The sequence below is a fragment of the Lagopus muta genome, chromosome 3 (genome assembly GCF_023343835.1).
Source record: "Lagopus muta isolate bLagMut1 chromosome 3, bLagMut1 primary, whole genome shotgun sequence".
NCBI classification, from domain to species: Eukaryota; Metazoa; Chordata; class Aves; order Galliformes; family Phasianidae; genus Lagopus; species Lagopus muta.
The window spans coordinates 67383123-67403267 of NC_064435.1; the positions used below are offsets into that span (position 1 = coordinate 67383123).

The 20145-nt window shown below is 41.1% G+C and overlaps 1 protein-coding gene across 11 annotated transcripts in view; it reads right to left on the minus strand.

Annotated features, from left to right (window-relative positions):
* Positions 1 to 20145, minus strand: part of IKZF1 (IKAROS family zinc finger 1) — a 72955-nt gene that overhangs the window by 23648 nt on the left and 29162 nt on the right. The gene's annotated exons all lie outside the window — the stretch shown is intronic.

Here is a 20145-nt window from a genome sequence, read left to right on the forward strand (position 1 = left end):
TTAAGCTATGGGCACTAATTACATCAAAGGTTGAAAGATCCTAATGTTCACTTGAAAATGAAATGTTTGCTCAACTTTTCCCTGTGACCTGCTGCAACCTCCCAGGTGTTCCAAGCAAACAGCAGGGATGTGCCTGACAACAGGGTCTGAAGGAAAGCCCTGCTGGGAAACACGCTTGGAGTAAAGGCGTTCACCTTTCTGAACACTGCTTGGCTGAACACTTTTTATAAAGTCTGCCACTGTAGGCAGTTGAATGTTTTTTCAATTAAAAAATAAATAAATATATATATATATAAATTGTAATCAAAATTATATGTAAGATAGATAAAATGCATGTCCAAAACAGCAGGTATCCTTTAACAGTTATGTTCTAAAGAGGGAAATAATTTACAGGTATGGAGGAAAAAAGAGAGATAAAACAATGACTGACAAAGATGGCAAAAGTGGCTAATCAGAGGTGTTCTACTGTATTTTCCAGAATTAGCAGAATAGCCCTGTAGTGCTGTTTTCACTGTGGTGAACAGCAGCAGTAGAACTACTCACCTTGAGTGTATGAGAGATTTTCCATAAATCACACAAGTGCTTTCTCTTAACGATAAGAATGGTAATTTGTATGTAAATATGTACATCATAACATAATAATTGGTTGTATAAATAAATTGCATATGCCTCACCTGCTAGGAGTTTGGAGAAGGTGGCTTTTGAAGTAGGCTTTATGTTAAGTTGAAGCAAAACATATGTGAACAAAGCAAAAAAAATCATACTACTTAAACCCTTTGGGAGCGTAAGTGGACAAATGAACATTACTGAGAGGTGAAATGGAACACAAATAAATCACAAAAGTAGGAACTAGATGGAAATGCTCTGAATTCAGTGAGCTGAACTTGCAGTATACTTACGGGAAAAAGATTTGGGAATTATTGCATGAAAGTCCCTAAAGCCTTCTGCCCCATATGCAGCTGCAATAAAGAAGGCAAACAGGATGCTGACTTGTAGTTCTGCTAGCAGTAAATGTAAAAGAAGATGGCATTATTGCTATACAAGAAATACATAGGAGAAAGACAGAGCTATTGTTACAGAAGCAACACAGGCAGTTCAGGACAAAGCAGTAGGACAGCAAGCAGAGGAATTCAGACCTCTGTCTGATGACTCTGATTTGTGAGAATGCCACATTTTCCAAAGCATCCAACAAGTTTTATCATGTTTTCTAAAAGCATAACCTTTCTTGGGCATTCCCCTTGCTTGTAGGTTAACTCCTACTGAAGTCAAGAGGAACTTTGGCTGAAGCATCCAGAAAAAGGGCAAACAGGAGCAAAGCACCTAGCCCAGCCTTCTCCCAGTCCCAAGGAAACCACAGCCCCTGCAAAGAGAAGGTCTTCTGCCATCATTCTCTCTTTGCATGGTAGAGATCTCTTAATCTGTGCTCATTTCTAGTGACTGCAGTTGTGTAAGTTAAATTGCATTGTTTTCTTTGCACGTCTGATGAACTTATATAATGGAAGAACAGAGTTAGATTATACATATAGTTGTGTACTAGCACATTTTTTTGCATTTCTGATGCCAGTCTTCAGAGTGTATCTACACAAAAGGAGCTGCACAACCACACTATAATGCGCATGTTATGAGTTGCCAAGTGCAAATTAACATGGCCTGGGGTACGTTGATAGTGGTAATGATACAGTTCATTACTTGCTGTAAGCAGTGACAGAGATACTGATCTCAAACTTCATTAAAGCCCTGCAGCAGTGTGTCTTGGAGTAGCACAGCTCCCCTGAGCAATGCATAAAGCAGAGCTGCCACTCAGGATGTCCCTGCAGCACTGCTCACTGAGGACTTGCTTTGGGAGGGATGCTCACTTCGGGGACAAGAGCCAACACATGGTGAGGCCACATTCCTATTCCTGGCTTCTCACAAAGGTTTTATAGGTCTAGTTAGTGAGCAAAATCTCTTCATGCTCAGATTTAGCACATTTTTCAGGCCTGTTTTTCGAAAGAAAGTTATTGTAAAAAAGCTCTGCTGATGCAGGAGAAGGAGCAGGGAAGAGAACCACTCCAGCAGAAATACTCAGGATTTTTGTCGAGTCTGACTGAAAAATGGGCAAAAAAAAAAGCCTGGAGACAGACTGAAAAAAGTAAAGCAGTAAAATGTTCTATTTCTTTTGTAAGAAATGTTCTGTCCCTCTCTTGTTATAGTGGGCAAAATCACTTCTGGGGCAAAACTAGCTGGGAATCAAACTTTTCAGATGCACTAATCAAGAACATTACATTTGCACAGGTTTCTCAGTTACTCAATACAGTCTTTGTAGAAATAGTGTCTAGTAAATTCATGTCCTTATACACATGCATACAGGCATTAATTACCTGTACAATAATTCATTCCAGCAGTTTTTCATTGGCACTTCTAACATCATCAAAGCTTTACTTATTAATTGACTTCAGTTCTGTTGGAGACCACCTTATAAGGCTCTGTGTTTTACTTTGTTTGTACCCTCTCTGTACACCGGTATTGTCTTTGTACTGGTACGATTTGGAGATGTCTAAACCAAGCCCTTTTTTGTGTGTGCAAGGAATGTAGATTGTATCAGTGTCACTGTACTGGCAGCTCTGCCCTCATTTTCCTGCTGGCCTACCCATACTATGAAAAACTCAACCAAAAGCAAGGCACCCTGTGGGTTTCTTGTGCTGTCTGACGTCTGAGAGCTCCACTCTGGATTTTTGAAATTTATGTCATGAAGAGTGTTTGCCATGACAAAAGCTGACTTTAGCAAAAGTATTTGGACAAAAAAAGAACTGACATATCAAGGTGAAGAGGGGTGACAGTACTATTTGTCTGTCTTTTCAGATCCAAGCACTGGTTTCCTTAGGAAGGGCACTGTAGTTGGCTCAGCATGGCACTCAGGCTGGGACGCCCAGAAAGGCGTGAAGAGGGACGAGGGCCTGAGTCACACTTCCCTGGAAAAAACTGAACAGTGCCAAAGGGAAGGCAGTTGCTTTGCAATGAGTGAAAGAGTCTGTTAGAGGGGAGAAAGGAGAAACAAAATGGACTTCCTTGGAAACAGGAAGGGTTGAAGGAACAGCTTTTAAAAGACAGGAGAGTAGGCAGCTGGGGAAAAAGCATATGTAGGATGAGTGATTTGTTTTCATCTCCACGTGGGCTCCTCCCACATGTAAACACCTTTCAAAGTTTTCTGAAACTTTGGTACTAGCATGGTTTTGAGTGCCTGGGCTAAAATCTCATTTGAAAGAGAACTTCACATCTCAACTCATAATCTTCTCTGCTGGGAGATATACAATAAGACCTGGCTGTCAAAGTATTTAGGGAGTAACAGAGAAAAACAGATCATACTGAAGTTGCTGGGGAATTTGAAGGACAGAAGTACCTAACTCCCATTGATTTTTAATGGCATTTGAGTACACCTTTTATTGCAGTGAAGGTACTTAACTGCATCACATGGCATATACATATCTTAAAGAGATGTCCCTTAGCCTATATTTGAAAGTAAACACAATAATCTAATTTTTGCTTGTGACATTATTCCATGCAAATTCTTGCTTATACTTAGCAATCAATAGCAAAGAAAATTCCTCTTGAAGTTTTTTCAAATAATTTGAGTGCATGCCGTTTTTTGTTTGGATGGCTTATTTGTTATTCTGAGACAAGTCAGAAGCATTTTGTTGATGTTAGTTGATGATTAACAGTAGCTTTAAAGTCCAGCAAGAGTTTTGAGTGCAGACAAAACAGCTATTCAAGCAGTAGACAGATGAGGCTGCAACAATATTTGATTCATTTAAGCAGTGGATTGAAAGTATTATGGTGAGAAGGAGAGAACCTTTAACATCATCTGTGTTAGCAAATTATATATAACATTGCTACAAAGGTAGAACAAGATGAAAAAGACTGAAATAAACCACCCCAGCACACGAGGCTGTCAACAAAAGCAGCCAGGATCTCTTCCTGTTTACATAAGTGGAAGCTACAGATAAAACAGAGTGTTGCAAGCAATTCTACCTGCTACTTCTTTGATAAGGCATAACTGGTACTCTGTTCTATGCATCAAACCCTCACACATGTCTATGACCTGGAATCCATACTTTCCCCTTTTCTTTTCGTGTCCTACTCATTAACTGCGGTATCAGTTCTATTCCAGCAACAGAAAAGTACTGCAGATGGAGGATGTCATTCTCAGGAATACAAGGCACACAAGAGATTATTTGTTCACAACAGCAGAGATAGATTCTTCAACTTGTGTTTCCATTAATAATGTCTTTGCCTTATGAGCTTCTGAAGGGACATGAAGAATCACATAGCTGTAAAAAAAGATAAAAGCCAACAAAAGGCCTGGGCAGAGCAATCAATGAGCTATGTGATGATCTAAGCCTTTAGTAAATAAAATTCAGAAGATGCAGCATGACAAAGCATGTTAGATATGACTGTTCTGCCCAGGCCTTTCTACATGTAGCACTGCACTGCCCAGTTTGTCAGGCATTTGTGGTATCAGTATGTACAAAATGCTGAAAGTTAGAGGTCAGCTCAGAAAGGCTAGAAACTATGATGAGACTTAGTAGCTATGGACAAAAATAATTAGTAAATAAAATAGGCTGTATGCAGCCCATGTTGCACAAAGTGTTACACAGGATTTTGTTTAGGAAAGGAGCCAGCACTTGACACAGCTGTGTTGAGAGCATAAACACTGAGGAGGTGAGTGTCTGAGGTTGGTGAGGAAGACCCAATATAGAGCAGGCACCTTATCACTTCACGTGAGAGTCCTAAGTTCTATACTGCAGGCTGCACTGTGGCAAAGAGGGGGTGGCAGATAAGAGTGACAGCTTTTTAATTAGCAGCTCTCAGCTGGATTGTTAAAGGGACACAAAAGTTACAGAAAAATGTGTAACAGCACGATCCACAGAGGCACTGTAGGTACAGCAGACTGGGTACACTGGATAAGAAGTTTGTCCCTGTAGGGTGGAACTGCCCCACCTTTGACAACAAGTGCCAATCAGCCCTTGGCAGCTAATTTTGCCCCACTGTAATTTTGGCTTCCAATCAAATGGATATTATTCCAGAAAGACAGGTGTCCTCGGATAAGCTATCTCTGGTGGTACAACCAGCATGAGGTTCTCCACCCTTCTCATCATCCTCTACCACTGTTTCCTCCCACTGCCACCCAACTGTGGGCACCTGAGGTGCAAGCTGCAGTGCCTGCCTGCATGCCTTGTCTTCAGCAGCACGCTGCACAGAGCAGAGCACATCAACACAGCTTTCTGGGACTGCACTGAGATCAGGCTGCAGGGAAGGCAACCAAACGAGCCAGCAAAATGTTTCCTCTCTTGGTATGAAAATAAGGACTCTAGCTCCACTGTGCAGACTCACAGTAAGCTCCAGCGGCTTAGCCATAGGAATCCTTTAATGTATCAGTGAAGATGGACGGGTTACAGACAGAGTCAGGTAATGATCCTGAAATCTATTCACATGACCGAGGCTAAGTGCTTTTGGCAGTGAGTTGGTGTTTCAGCAGGAAACCATCCAAGAGCCTGATCTAGTTTGTGTTTATAGTTAGTCTTTATCACACTATTTGTTGGTACATCTTGTACTGGGTTCAGGGTTCAAAGAAATAGTAACTACCCGGCTGCTTGATGTTCATCTGAATTGCCAGTGAAACAAAGTTTTGAAGGAGAGAGAAGAAACATTACCAAGAATTATAGAATCATAGAATCACAACATTGGAAAGGACCGACAAGATCATCTAGTCCAACCATCCTCCAATCACCATTACCACCCACTAAGCTACTAAACCATATCTTGTAGCACCTACGAGACATACTGAACCTATTTCTCAAGTTCCATGTGTAACCCATGCTTCCTCTATAAAGAGTGCTGTGTCCTTCACTGGCCACATGACAGAGAAGCTAAGGAAACTGCTACAGGACTGTCAGTAACAGCCCTTCTTGATACTTTTCTGTTATGAAATGTCAGATGGGAAGGGGCTGAAGGGAAAAAAACTGAAGGGAAAGGTTTGCTGACAACCTGTAGTAAGAACAGAGCTTGTCATCCTCGACTTTTTCTCATCTGATTTTTTTATGTGGGCATTAAAGGATGAGGAAGTACCAAAAGGGCATTTAACAAGAAATTTTTAAAAAGCAAAATAATAACCTCAAGCAACAGTGAGGTTAAAATGCTCCAAACGTATGAAAATATTCCTGACTCACAGAGGTGTATCTGCGTGGAAACATGTTTACATGCTAAGTTTGTTACTGGTAAAGCTGCTTCCTACAGATATTCCATAAACATTGCACTTTACACTCTTCCCGTCAAAGCAACAGTTGTCCAAGAGAAATAGTCTCATAGATTCCATAACCCAACATCTGTAAGGTATCCCTCTTCCCTAATATTTCCAAAAGGCATGTTTGGGTGGAATTCATAGGTGATTACCTTTCTTCAACTAACACAATGAAATTCTAGCTAAAGGAAGTCATACATGGCAGTCTGAGAGAAGGTGAAAACAAGAGCTTTGTAAAGACCCCTTGTAGTTCATGCAGAGTGTGCATCTGCAGAACAGTCTGTTTTGGAGAAGAGGAGTGACTAAGACAAGATTTGACAGGGACACCAAAGACACTTGTTACAGATGAGAAAGACAAGTATTGTCTTACAATAAGCCATATGGACATCACTGGAAGTTGTCCTTACTGTGCTACAAACCTGGGGACAATATGGGCACCTCTACCAAAGCAAAAGGCTTAGCATATGCAGAAGTATAAACAGTGAAGCATGCAACTACACGCTTAATGGGATCAGGTACATACAAATGATGTGAACACCAGCTAGAGAGGGGATTTTAAAGCCTAAATGAACAAGAGAAAAGCTTGTGAAATCTGAACATGTACACAGGGCATTGGTCAGATCTGTACCAGACAGATGGTGGTCACTGCTCTGCAGAAGAGCTAGTGCTTAGGAGTTGTCCTTGGTCTGAGGGAGGAAGGGGAGGACACAGCTCCCAGGTACCTGTACCTGTGGTACAGGTAGGGCACAGGTGTGGGAAAGGAGAACAGTTTGCATATTGCTTCAGAGCACCTAAAATTGCCTTGCCCTTCATACAAAACTAGCCCTCGCAAACCTTTCCCTTTTCATGCTCCAACTCAGTGGACTACATAGACATCTTTCATTTTGTCCCTGGAGTAGTACACATACTCACTGGCTCAGGATTTGGCCTTGTGAATCCTCCCTTTTGCACATTTACACTATGCCTCTCAGTCAGTGAGACACATGCAGGGACTTTTACTGGGGACTGTTTAGCTACCGTGATGATGCTTTCAGTGCTATCTGACACAAATGTCAATAGTTCCCCAGCTGCAAAAGGGTTAGTAGATCTAAAATTAGATTAAGCAGCTGTGTTTAGGTTTGGGGAGATGCCTATGGGTGCTGGGCCAATGCTGTGCTTTGTCAGTCTGCTCTTTCAATAAGAGGTTGGAGGTGGAAATGGAGAGGAATCTTGCTATTTCAACACTTAAGAGGGCATATTTCATACCAATTTTATTGAATGGCCTACTGTCAAAACAAATTCCAGAGCCAATTCTCTTCCATTGGACAGTGAAAAAAAACGACCAAGGATATTGGAAGTTGGTTCTAGATTAAAGAAGATCAAATGCAGTCTTCACATTGCAGTAATAAGTTACATGATTTCTCTCAGGACTGTACTAAGAAGGTAATCCTGAGGTAGCATGCTTTAGTCATACTACTTCTGAATGCTCAGTTATTTTTCCAGAAGTATCTATTTGACACTACTGAAGTTTTTTCTTTTTGTGTTGCAGAAATATTGCCAGAAGGTTTTGCAATGTAAACAGCTGCATACCTGATCACAGTGTGCTCAACAGTCCACTGAAAGGAAATCCTAGTCTACACCTGGGGAAGAAGCATAAACTGTTCTACAAAACTCCTAAGGAAATTTTCTGAATATGGGTATACCAGATTGGTCTTGAGGAGAAAAATATAAGACAAAACTAATTCCTTCTCATCATATATTACAGTCAGTGCTTTGCCACAGGATCTAGAGCTCTTTCTAGGCATCAGTCTTCCATGCTGGCTGGCAGGGGGCTCCCAGTGATGCTGGGAGACTCTCAAGTGCTGAAAGATCTGGATTAGTCTGGAAGTCTGCAGAACAAGTCTGTTCAGTCCAAATTTCGGAAAGACTTGTCTTTCCTTACATCCTTGGCCAGTTTTCTATCTGCTTTTTCATTGTTTTTACCTCAGGAAAAACAAACTCTCTTTGCCTTCCCTGAACAGAATCCATTCTTAACTATATTAGTACTCTCATAAGTTACCCTTGACATAATTTTCCTCTTTGTGAGGCATCCAACAATTGCAATGTATAGTGTTTCCTTGGGTCTTTGAATACAGTGCTAAGAGAAAAACCTTAATTTCATTAGCATTCTTTTCCTCAAAAGGAAGAACAAATTATTCCAAAAATCCTAGTTTCTCAGAATGAAGTGAAAAAAGCTCATGACAAGTTTAGGCTAAAGAATTTTACGTATGTAAAAGATATTACATCAGAAACTGCCTTTCCTCCTTTTAAGTTCTCTTACACAAATGCAAAAGAGATCAGAGTGAAGTCTCACAGCTAGAGCACTTGGATGCAGGTGGCCATAACTTTTTGTGCTAAGCATATATAATTCCATTGAAGACATTAGTGGTGGAGATATGGTGATTGATGTTCATAGAAGGTAAAAACAATCTTTGAGAATCTTTTCTAATTTCAGAGATCACATACAAACCAGGAGGAGGTTTATTTTAATAAGGCCATTCTGCTCTAAAAATAGTTCAGGAAAGAGATGATACTCAAAGCGGTCAAGCTTGTGGCAATTTCCTAGCTCTTTCTCTAAGCGCACCACAGTGGTGATTTGGAACTCCTAAGCATAGGAGTCCCAGTTAATGTTCTGAAAGATGTCTCCAAGATCAGAAGGTAGCTATGCTGCAGAAGAGTGCTCTAAATTGAAGCTACTTGGATTTCCAGTGAAGCTGTTATGCCTCCAAATGAAAAAGGCCATTATGGTTAGCCAATGAGGTCCAACTTCCTGAAACCTTTAGCAATACTTAAGGCTGCTGAATGTAAAACAGTGTTTTAAGTTTATTTACCACTTTCTTGAATGAGTAATTTGAAATTTGAAACTCACTGGAAACTCAGACAAGATCACAATCTTCAAACAGTCGCAAACACCATGCTGAGTATCAGTATCTTACATCAAAATTGCAACCGTTTTCTTCACATGGATAGATCAGCAAATCATCCAAGCCAACATGTTTCTGGCAGAGCTTTGAGGGTTACAAGGGTTCAAAGCTTACAAAATCATAGTTGCTGAGTTAAAGGGTCTTCAATAGCACTACTCTTGAGCCCACTGTCATAAATTGCCCCAGGCTGACTATTATGATCAAGTGAAACCTACATAACTCAGACCATCTAATGTTTTGTGGCTCTGCAACTGGTGGCACTAACAAAACTGTATGATCAGAAAACACAGATCAGCCTGAAGAACACTGATAATTGAGAAATCAGACCACTGTTTCCAAGTTTTGTATTTAAATTTTGGGCATCTGAAAACCAGGTCCACTCTCTGTTCAGCAAGCATGTTCAGGCAGGTACGTCTTAGCCTCTCACAAACTCTTTGCCATGACTTATAAACAGATGAGTGGAGTGGTAGTTAGCAAAAAACATACATTGATATATTCTGGTTTCAAAGCTCCAGAACTGGTTCAAGCATTGCTTCCCTGCAGCAGAGGAGACTTCCAAATGCATGTTCCACCACAGCACCCTCAGAACACAAGCAACTGTGCAGCAGAGGAGAGTAATTTTGAATTATTTGAATTATTTGGGAGTTCAAGTCTCCTTGATTTACAGTGGTGTTTAGACTTTTAACACAACTTGAGCTTCTCAGGATGAGTAGAGAAAAAAGAAACCCACACTAAGAATGCTGTTGAACTTGAGTCCAATCGTAGCCATAGCTGAGAAACATCACAGCTTCCTCCTAGTCCGGCTTAACAGGAAACCTCTATCTGCTGTTCCTCTAACTCCTTCCACAAACACTCAGAGCAGTCTGGACATATTACCCATTTCCTCCCGACCCACAGTTGTTTATCTCCTTAGCATCTGCCATGGCCTAGAAGTTTGGACCAAGTTCTATACCAATTGCTATGGTGTAAATTTACATCAACCAAGCAGAAAGGTTTCTAGAAAACTCCAGAAAAAGAAATGTGCACCTCTAAGTAATGGGTGCCCTAGAAGTAGTTATAGTGAAGTCTGAGGGAGAGCTTTTCGATCTGTTGAAATCTCAAGAAAGCTGCATCACCTCCTTGTTCTCACCCATAGCATCTTCCAAATCACTACCTAACACACACACACAGACCTACCAAAAATTTTCTTTCAGGTGTCATGTTGCTTTGTTGTTGTTGTTGTTGAAAGGGCAATGCACCATAAAGCCTAAAGGTCTGTTCAGTTTCAATGCCTTCCTCCACATTCAAGTTCAGGAACATATCAGGCTTTATCTCTGCTGCAGTAGTATCACGGGACACCTTTAAACAGGCTGCAATCTCTCATTGCATTCAAGGAAATGGTGGTTGTTCAGTTTGGGATTATCTTAAACTTTGTGGAAAGACATTATCTCAAGTTCCTGGGCCAGAAGCCTCATGACTTTCTGTCATTTCTCTTCCCTATTTATAAATCTTTCCCCTTTTTCTCTCAGCCAGCCCCCCCACCCCCCAACGCCTCACCCCACTCCCTCTCCACTTGGACCTGCTTCTGCACACTTCTGGAGGTGAAACTCAGTAGCTGCAGTTGTGACACTGCAGTTTGTGTGTCATATTGTAACCGGGTTTCCACATCCTCCTCGCTCTGTTGTAAAAGGCCTTGAAGAGGAAGAAGTGCAAATAATGAAATATAGGAAAGCAGGAAAAGAGGAAGCAGCCGAGAGAGAGCAGCCCAACTGAAATGCTAAGAATTATGGAGAAGTGACAGAAAGGGAAGCACAGACCAGGAATTATACTTGGTGGCCTAGAAGAAAAAAATACAACAAACAAAACATACACAGGCTCAGCCTTTTCTACCCCTAAAACAATCTCCCAGATTACTACTTTCCAACTTTCATTTACTTGGCCTGTAGTCCCCTTCCCACCTACTTTAAGATATTTACTGAATTGTGGTACTATGCAGGCAGCCTCATCAAAGCTGAACCTACCACTCTGCTTCTCATCTTCATATTAAGAGGATGGGTGAGAATAGGAAACATTCTGAGGAAGAAAAGAGGGAAATCAAATACAAAGGAACGACTTCAAGATTCCTCACCTTAGGGTGAGAGCGCTTGATTAGGCAATGGTTTTCTTTGCTGAGAGCAGGGTGGTGGAAGAGCACTGAAGGAAATTAGCTAAAGAAGAATAGGGATTGCCTAACAAGGCAATCCTGCCTGATTGCCAGGGGATGGAGCAGACAGCTTAGGAAGTCCTCCCCCTGAGATCATGTACTGTTCCGTCCTGCTAATTCAGAATGAAAGTTGGCTGGAGCAGAAAGCATTTAAAATTCACATGAAGAATTTTCTCTTCTCTATTTGTAGGCAAAAGAGATACAAAGCAGAATGTGAATCTATTAAAGAACGGCATATGACTGAGCCTTTTGCACTCCCCCTATCTCAGGGACTTTTCTGTAAGAATTAATCTGATACAGGGATGAGTAAAAGGTAAAACTTGTAAAATGACCCTCTATAAATATCACAGCCCTTTGAATTATGCAGACTTTTTGAGTCAAGCTCCAGTCTTATCTTATCTGGTGGCTAACTGAATGTTGTAGTTTTTAAGGAAGATAGTGGTGAAATCCTGTATGTAAATGAAGACAGGAGTGTTACACAAAGGTGTACTGCGGTATAATTATTTGTTCATCACTGTGTGAAAACTACCCTGTTGGAAGAGCTAGTTTGAAACCATTTGTGGCTATTCCCCCACAAAGGAGGCTGTCAGGAGGTGATAAGAAATGTGTATTAGTGAGGCTGCACTTTCTTTGAAACACTCTTGCACAGCAAGCACCAGCAGGCTCTGATATTTTCCCTACTGTTTATCTGTAAAATAGAAAATATGTTCTGGACCACTCAATCAGTATTGAGTTCTTCAGCTAAAGTTAATATATTTTGGAACATGTAGGAAAGAGAAGAGAGAAATTTACCTGTGTACGAAGGAATTAGCTTCTGATGAACAGCAGCATTCTCTCAGAACTTGTGTCTGTCGGAGAGCTGCACTGCATTTCCCATCCTGCAACTCTAAGTTCCCTTGTGCTTCCTTACAGATATAGCAATAATAGCTCTAGCTCATGGTCAAGCATCATATATACTGCAGAAAAGGGAGATTATAAACAGGAGGGAAATCAGCTTTTTACATGAGTAGATAGTGACAGGACAAGGGGAAATGGTTTTAAACTAAAGGAGGGGATATTTAGATTAGATGTCAGAGGGACGTTTTTCTCAAAGGGTGGTGAGGCCCTTGCACAGCTGCCCATAGAAGCCCCATCCCTGGACGGGCTCAAGGCCAGGTTGGATGGGGCCCTGGGCAGCTAAGATGATGGGTGTCAGCCTTGCCCACAGCAGGGAGTTGGAGCTAGATAATCTCTGAGATCTCCTCCATTCTGAGCCACTCTATGATTCTATAAATACTTTTCCAGGGATGGCAGGTTTATCAAGCTGTATTATTCACAAACAAATAAATGCTGATTCCGTGCACACATGTCCATGTACATACACGTAGGTCATAACAGCAGTAATGCACCCTATTTATTTCCATGTAAATTATAACAAAGAGCTCAATAAGACTATTCGATAGAGCAAATTTTCAGCTACAAAACAGTTTTTCAAAATAGTCACCAATATTAGCTGTGCATTTTCACCAGCAATGAACAAAAGCATGCATGTCACTCTTGTAAAAATCTGCAACAGCAGAGGTGACCTACTGTTTCACAGATGCTGTGACAGCTGAGGTCTGCATCTTCAACTTTTTTTTGATGGAGAATTCACATGTCATTCCATGGACTGTCATTTTGACTCCTGCTTATAGTGGTGACACCATGACTAATCATCATTAATGATGTGGTCCAGGAAACTTTCACCTTCTGCCTTACATTGATTCAAAAGATCCTAATAAACTTGCATAGTGTTCTTTCTATTCTTGTGTGCACATTCATGGGACCTGCCTGGCACAAACTGCTACATTCCAACATTGCCACCATCATTTCCAATACTGAAGCTGATATTCAGCTCCACACACAGCTCACTGGTCATAGCCTGATAATTAGTGTGGATGAGCTGATCAACATACTGTTCATATTCTGCTGTGACAGCTGTCCAGAATGTGGCTTGTCTTTCACATCGCTATCACCTCTGCTGAAACACACCACCCACCACCACACTGTGCTCACATCCACTATTTTGTCTCCATAAATGTTCAGCAAGCATCAATGAATGTCAATGGATGCCATTTCTTTGGCACAATGACACAACGACACAATTTTGCTCCACACACACTTCTAAGTCAGATGCCATTCTTCAGACTGCCCCTCTGCTGCCATTTGTCACTCAGCAACAAAATATAAAGGAATACTCATGGGAAGGTTCAACCTCTACTGATATCCCACCAACATCTGCCTCTGACATTGTGCCAGTCATAAAATAGGAGGCATTACTTTCAGAGCAGCCCTTGTATGTGAGAGATGTATGACCACTGCAAACCCACCTTATCTGTTACAGAAAAGGCCTGGTGTATAATTTGGGTGTGAGGGCCATGACCTGAATGCTCCTGGGTTTTCTGGTTCTAGTCTAGTTTCAACTTCAGTGGAGCCCCTCTCAGAACTGTAGAATCATTAAGGTTGAAAAAGACCTGTAAGATCATCTAGTCCAACTGTCCACCTACCACCAATATTGCCCATTAATCCATGTCCCTAAGTACTATTTCTGCCATTTCTTTAAACACCTCCAGGGATAATGAATCCACCACTTCTCTGGGTAGCCTGTGCCAACCACTCTTTCTGAGAAGAAATTTTTCCTAACATCCAAACTGAATCTCCCCGATACAACTTAAGGCCACTACGTCTTATTCTATCACTGTTAACTGAAGAGGCTGACCCCCACCTAACCACAACATCCTATCAGACAGTTGCAGAGAGCATTTCCAAAGACAAAAATCAGTCATGCAGCTATTCAAGAAAAAATGCTCTGTCAAAAAGTCAAAAGAGTATTTTAAGAGAGAACTTAGCTCTGGATGTTCTCCACAGTAAATGGTTCAAATTTGATTTTGGATGAGAAATGGCAAGCGCAAGAAGCAGAAACATTATTTTCCTGTCAAGGCAGTCATTATGCTATTAACTGTTAAATCAGGACAGCAGGAAACAACTGAGCATTGATCTCTAGTGCAGTCCTAGCCATAAGGGAACACTTGAGTAGTTTGCTTGATTAAGGAGCAATACCACGAGGGGATTTTTATGCTGATGCAAACTTGGAAAAAAGAGAATGTTAAATAGCATTAGAAATAGGCAATACTTGGTCCAGAACTACTCTCAGTTTCTCATCAAGTATAAACAGTACTTTTCTTTTAATTATTTTCTTCTACTGCTGCCTTCTCCTTCAACCTACAGAGTGTTTGATAATGAGCCAAACTTTACGGCATCAAAGAGGGACAGGGCACTGGATTCAGACTTGGGAAATCTAGGTTTAATTCCTAGCTCAGCCACAGACTTCCTGTGTGGCCATGGGAAAGGCACTTATGCCATCATGTGCCTTTACTTCCCTAACTGTACATCTTTCAATACTTTTTTAAATAGGGATAAGACTTTTTTTTTTTTTTTTTTTTAATGGAGAAACTCAGAAGTTTTGCTGCTATCTACTGTATGAGAATGCATGCCTTACATGTGTCCCAACACATGAAGCTGGAATCTGGCCATGCTATGGTCACCTTCCTGGCAACTAGGAGGCAACTGGGGAGCATGGGGCAGACAGCAGCGGTAGTTGCTATCACTTAGGTGTTGGTGAAAATGCCACACGCAATCTGAGAAATGTCCCACAGAATTATACACAAGTAGAAGGTTTTTTATCATCCCTACAAGTAGACTTCATATCCATAAAATACCGGAGATCAAATGCTTGGAACTCTCAACCAGCTCTCCCTTATCTGGTATTGCTCCAGGTCAAAAAGGAGACTTTTTCTTCCACAGGCTATTGACACAAGAGAAAGAAAGAAACTGTAAGTTTCCTCAGCCAGCCTGTTCCCATGTTAGAGAGGGAGAAGTAAAAGTCACAGAGGTAACTATGTCAAGAAAAAAAGCAGTGTAAGCTGTTTAAAATATCCAAAACATTTTAAAAATTCCTGTTACACTACCATCAGCATGGCAGATCCTATAAGTGACCTGAAAAAGGAAACAAGAGAGGAGCTAAGCTTGTACCTTTATTGCAGGACATGATTAAATACTGAGAACAGTGTCATCTCTTGTTCAGAACTGTAGAGCTTCTCATATATGTTGTCATGAGCTGTGAAATCTCTACGAAATCAAATCACTGGAGTATTTTGTAACTCAAAAGACCTTCAGAAGTATCTCAGCAAAAAGAAAAGCCTGGACAAGGACACAGATTTGAACTCTTGCAAGTAAAGACAGCTTGAACAAATATTAAAGATTTACCTCCCTCTACCCATCCTCACTCACTGTCCTGTCACATCAGTGTTTGACTGTAATTCCACTCTTGCATATACAAATCAGGCATAGTGATCAAAATTTGGCTTCCCGTAAGTGTTTGTGATCTTTTTAGACTATCAGCTTTGGCATTTTCCTGCCCTCTCAGCATTTATGGAATATTCAAAACTGTTTAGCAGACAAAATTTTGTCAAATTTCCTCTCCAATCTTGGTCTCATGTCCTAGGCAATATAAGTGCCCTTGGAGGGCTCTTTCTGTCTCTTTTTAAAATGTGTTCAGTTTCTGCTTCAAACACTTTTCAAATATTGCAAAAAAGCACCCATCTTTACCAAACAGAAAGGATTCTAAGAGTATGTTACAAGTTTTCTGCTCTCACCTGTGACTTTTAAGCAGTTACATTTATTGGTCAGTGATAGAGACTATTAGGATGTTAAATGGGGATGATTTTCAGACAGGCAAAACTCTGAAGTTCTAATTCTGTGTCTAAACATATGTATGTATATGAGTCTGTTTGTGTGTTCAAGGGAACACCGAACTCAAGATCTGAGAACCGTTAAGTATCAAAATCATACTCTTACTATACACAGAAATCGATCATTTTGAAAGGACTACTCACACAGCGACTAGTTTCCCCCTAAACCGGTGTCTCTAAGTTCATTCCCATCTTCAGTGTCAATAAAATATAAATCCTAGGCTGCTTAGGCATGTGAAAAGTCACCTGGTATGTTACTACAATTAGGAAACCTTCACCTATCCCATGAACTACCATATTGGAATTACTTGTTGCTACCAAGCTAGAGAGTGCATCAGTACTATTCAGTCCAGGATTAACACTGCACCTACATATCATGCTAACACCCGAACGGTGTGGCTGAATTAAGAGTAAGACAAATGGAAAAGGTGAAAACATTCCCTCCTAAAATGCAAAGCAACTTTATAGAAAGCTGTTATTTCTTATTAGCTAAAGTAAACTTTGATATCTGGGCCATTGCTCTGCTCTGTGGAGTACATTGTGAGGTCTGGAAATCAAACTAAATCTTGCAAATTCCACCATCTGTGTAACATATAATCTGAAAATACAACTTGCTGTAGTTGGATCATACAGGCTAAGCCAGGCCACTGCCAGGCAAGTGTCAGAGTTTGCCTTTAGAATGCTGACCATTTAACTGGTAAGATGGTCAGGAGACAAAAATACCAGACAGATCAATGATGCTTTGTTCATCTGGAAGAGAGCATCTCAAGAAAAGAAGCTACTGCCTTATCCAACACAAAAAGCCAAAGTTGTAATGGCTGAGTACTTCTGAGTACTTTCTGAGGTGCTGAAATCCATGTTATTCTAGAATCCTAGTGGCTGGCTGAAGATTCCCAGAAATTGTCAGACATCAGGGTTGTCACTTTCTCACCAGTGCTGAGAGCTCTCCTGGACACCAGGCAAAGTTTGGCTCATCCAACACCTCAAATTCCTTTTACTGAAAGGCACTGTTGCAGTGAAAGGTTGTGGGCTCACACCTTCAGGTTAACGTGCTTCTCAAGTGTCTGTAGAAGAGAACGTTGAAAGTTTCATTTTCTGTTGTCGTTTTTTTATCGGATGAATGTGCAGTGGCTGTTAGCAGTGTAGGACAGTGGCATGCTGAGACTAACCTTCCCAGCAAGTCTTGTGAAATTTGTTTCTGCTGATGCAAATGTGCTGTTTGCTAGAGCTCCACGTTGCTATCTCATCAACTCATCCTAGGTCTGAATGTGAAAAACACAACCCACAGCCCAGAATGTGGGGATCACTGTGTTCTCAGGAAGTATGCAAGTAATATAACTATCTTTGCTCTCTCTCATTGAAGGTAAAAAAGGGTGAGAAAAAAACTTAGAACAGCAAACACAGGAAGGCTGGAGAATGCATTTTGCTCACCAAGCCTCGCCTTTGTAATGGTCATATACTGCACCAGGCTGTAGCTCCTCAAGACATGAAAAAGAAGATTCCCCGTATATCAATCTCTGTTGCTTTCTGCAATGGGTGTACAGAAGGGTCCATCACCACATCTGTTGCAGTTCTTTTAATTGTGCCTTTGTACTCATCTGCTCAATTAGCTACTGAAAGATCTACAAGTTAAGCATGCAACAGCTTTTAGTGGAAAGCTATCTCAAAGAAGAGATAAAAGATATTATATCTGCTTTTTCCGTGTTATTATTTCAACACATTAGTAACCTATCCCTCTGTTCTGAGGACCAGACTTCTTCCAGAACATCACTACAATGCTACATTTGTACAATGCTACATTTAGAACAGGACTATAGAAGAATCATCTAAAGAAGGCATTTCATAAACCTAGTCCTCACTCTCCATTACAGAATTTGTCTGACTGACGCTAAAGGAAATAAATTGAATAAAATATCTGAATGAGTGAATGAGCATCATTTAAACCAAAGCCCAACAAAGATAACCGGATAATCTCTGTTCGCACCAGAGAGCTCATAGGGCTGGAGGGAGTTTATGATCACAGCATTGTTGGGGACAGGGACCTCTGTTCTGCCTTTTCCTAAGAGAGGCTACTTGGCCTCTTCTCAGAGAAGAGGTGACCTTCCTCTATGTAGGGGAGCATTACCTACAGGAAAGTCTCTCCCAGGCTACTGGAGCCTTTGGTCACTTTCCACTGTGTGTCTCCTTGGGAGCTTCAGTGTTGGAGGTGGCTGCCATCCTCTCACCAGCATGCACTGTGTGCTGCAAGGAGACAGCCCCAGAAGCCCATGAATCTCTTCACTCTGCACAGGAAAAGCAAACACGGCCTCCTCCATGCCATCCTCGCTGGGCTAGGCTGCACTGTGCATCAGCTCTGCTGGGCACCACCTCTATGATGTGGAATAGAGCGTGGGTCTCCCTCTCCTTTATGCAGCACTTCCTTTCTTCTTTAACTTCTTGGTGGCCCTTGTAGAATTATAACTTCCACCTCTATAGCACTGAGGTTCCAAGGGTCTACAGCGACTGCAAAAGCCACAATGGGTACAAATGTATCTTCCTCAGCCACTGCCCACTTCCCAAATGGAATTTACACTTATTTCTTATAGGGATACAGACAAGTTAGCAGGAACTAACATTTTCCCCTTTTAGGTTTGAAAAAAATATTTTTGTTACATGTATTTATTTTGCAGATTGCATGTCTGAAGGGTCTTTTCTTTCTGCCTTAAAAGAATGAAAAGCTCAGCTTTCAAGAGCAATGCTCTTCTGTGTACATGTGCCCTCCTTCAGTCTTTTACCCACACACATACATACAGAGAAATTCAGTTTTGCAAGCATATAATTTTATGTGTGCAGACCTACGTTACAGGTTTGTATGTACATGTGTGCTTGCGCATGTGCTTACACCATGTCAAAAGGAGAAAGTGGAATAAATGACTCCCTTTGGCTGGAAAATGTACAGTCGTTTCAAACTTCAATGGGAGTATTAGAGAGAAGCAATGAATTACAAAAAGTTGTAGGAATGAAAAATATTTTTGCATTGGCTCTTTAACTCAAGGGGCTAAATCGTGTATTGTATAAATCAGTCTCTTTCACAGCCCAGAGGAGAAGAGCTTATTAGCAGTGGTTACAGTATGCAGCAAATGTACAGACTCATTAATGTGTAATTACAGAACAAACAATATGAGACTTCTCGAGACTGTTTTGCAGGGAGAATAAAATCCACTTAACACCACAATAAGCCCATGATAGGATACCAATTTTACTAGGATCTTCTAGCAATGTAGTGGTAAGATTAAACAAATGTGTTGCTACCAGAGGTAATGTCTCATTACCATTATTCATTCCTTGTCTTTTATACATGTTAGGCTCCAAGGCCACTGAAGTCTTCTGCTAGCACATTATCATTTCTCATTTTTATTTCTACTTGCCATTATGTGGACAAATGGGCAGGAAAAGACTAGTTCCTATTTGACTTCTAGATAAATTGCTGTAGGTCCACACCTGCAGTTAACAGAGTCCCACAGCCCGCTGGCCCACAGGGCTCCCCTGCCTCCCCTCCAGCTTTCAGCAGTGTGAAGTGTTACAAAAGCATTTGGATTCTGGAAGGAAAACTGAGTAACCGTGTTTCAAAAATGAAGGTGCCTCTGTGGTAAAATTATGTTGATGTTGAAGGGATATTCTCAGCTCCTTGCTCACGGCTCCAGCCATACACATAGCTTTGCATTTCCACACCAGCAGGACAAGGAGTGGGGAAGCAGAGGGACTAGCCAGGTGGTTTGCTCAAAAGAAATAGTGAAATTAACAGCCCATATTGTGAATACAGACAGCTGGGGGTTGGAGTTGGAAGGGATCATGAATAATTCAACGCTCTCTACATAGGTGTTTCTTTCTATACGTGACTCTTGGCACAAAAAGTAAGCAGCAACTCTCAGTCCAACTCACTGACCTCACAAGGAGACGAATTAGTTTACTGTGGTGGATTCTCCTCAAAAATAA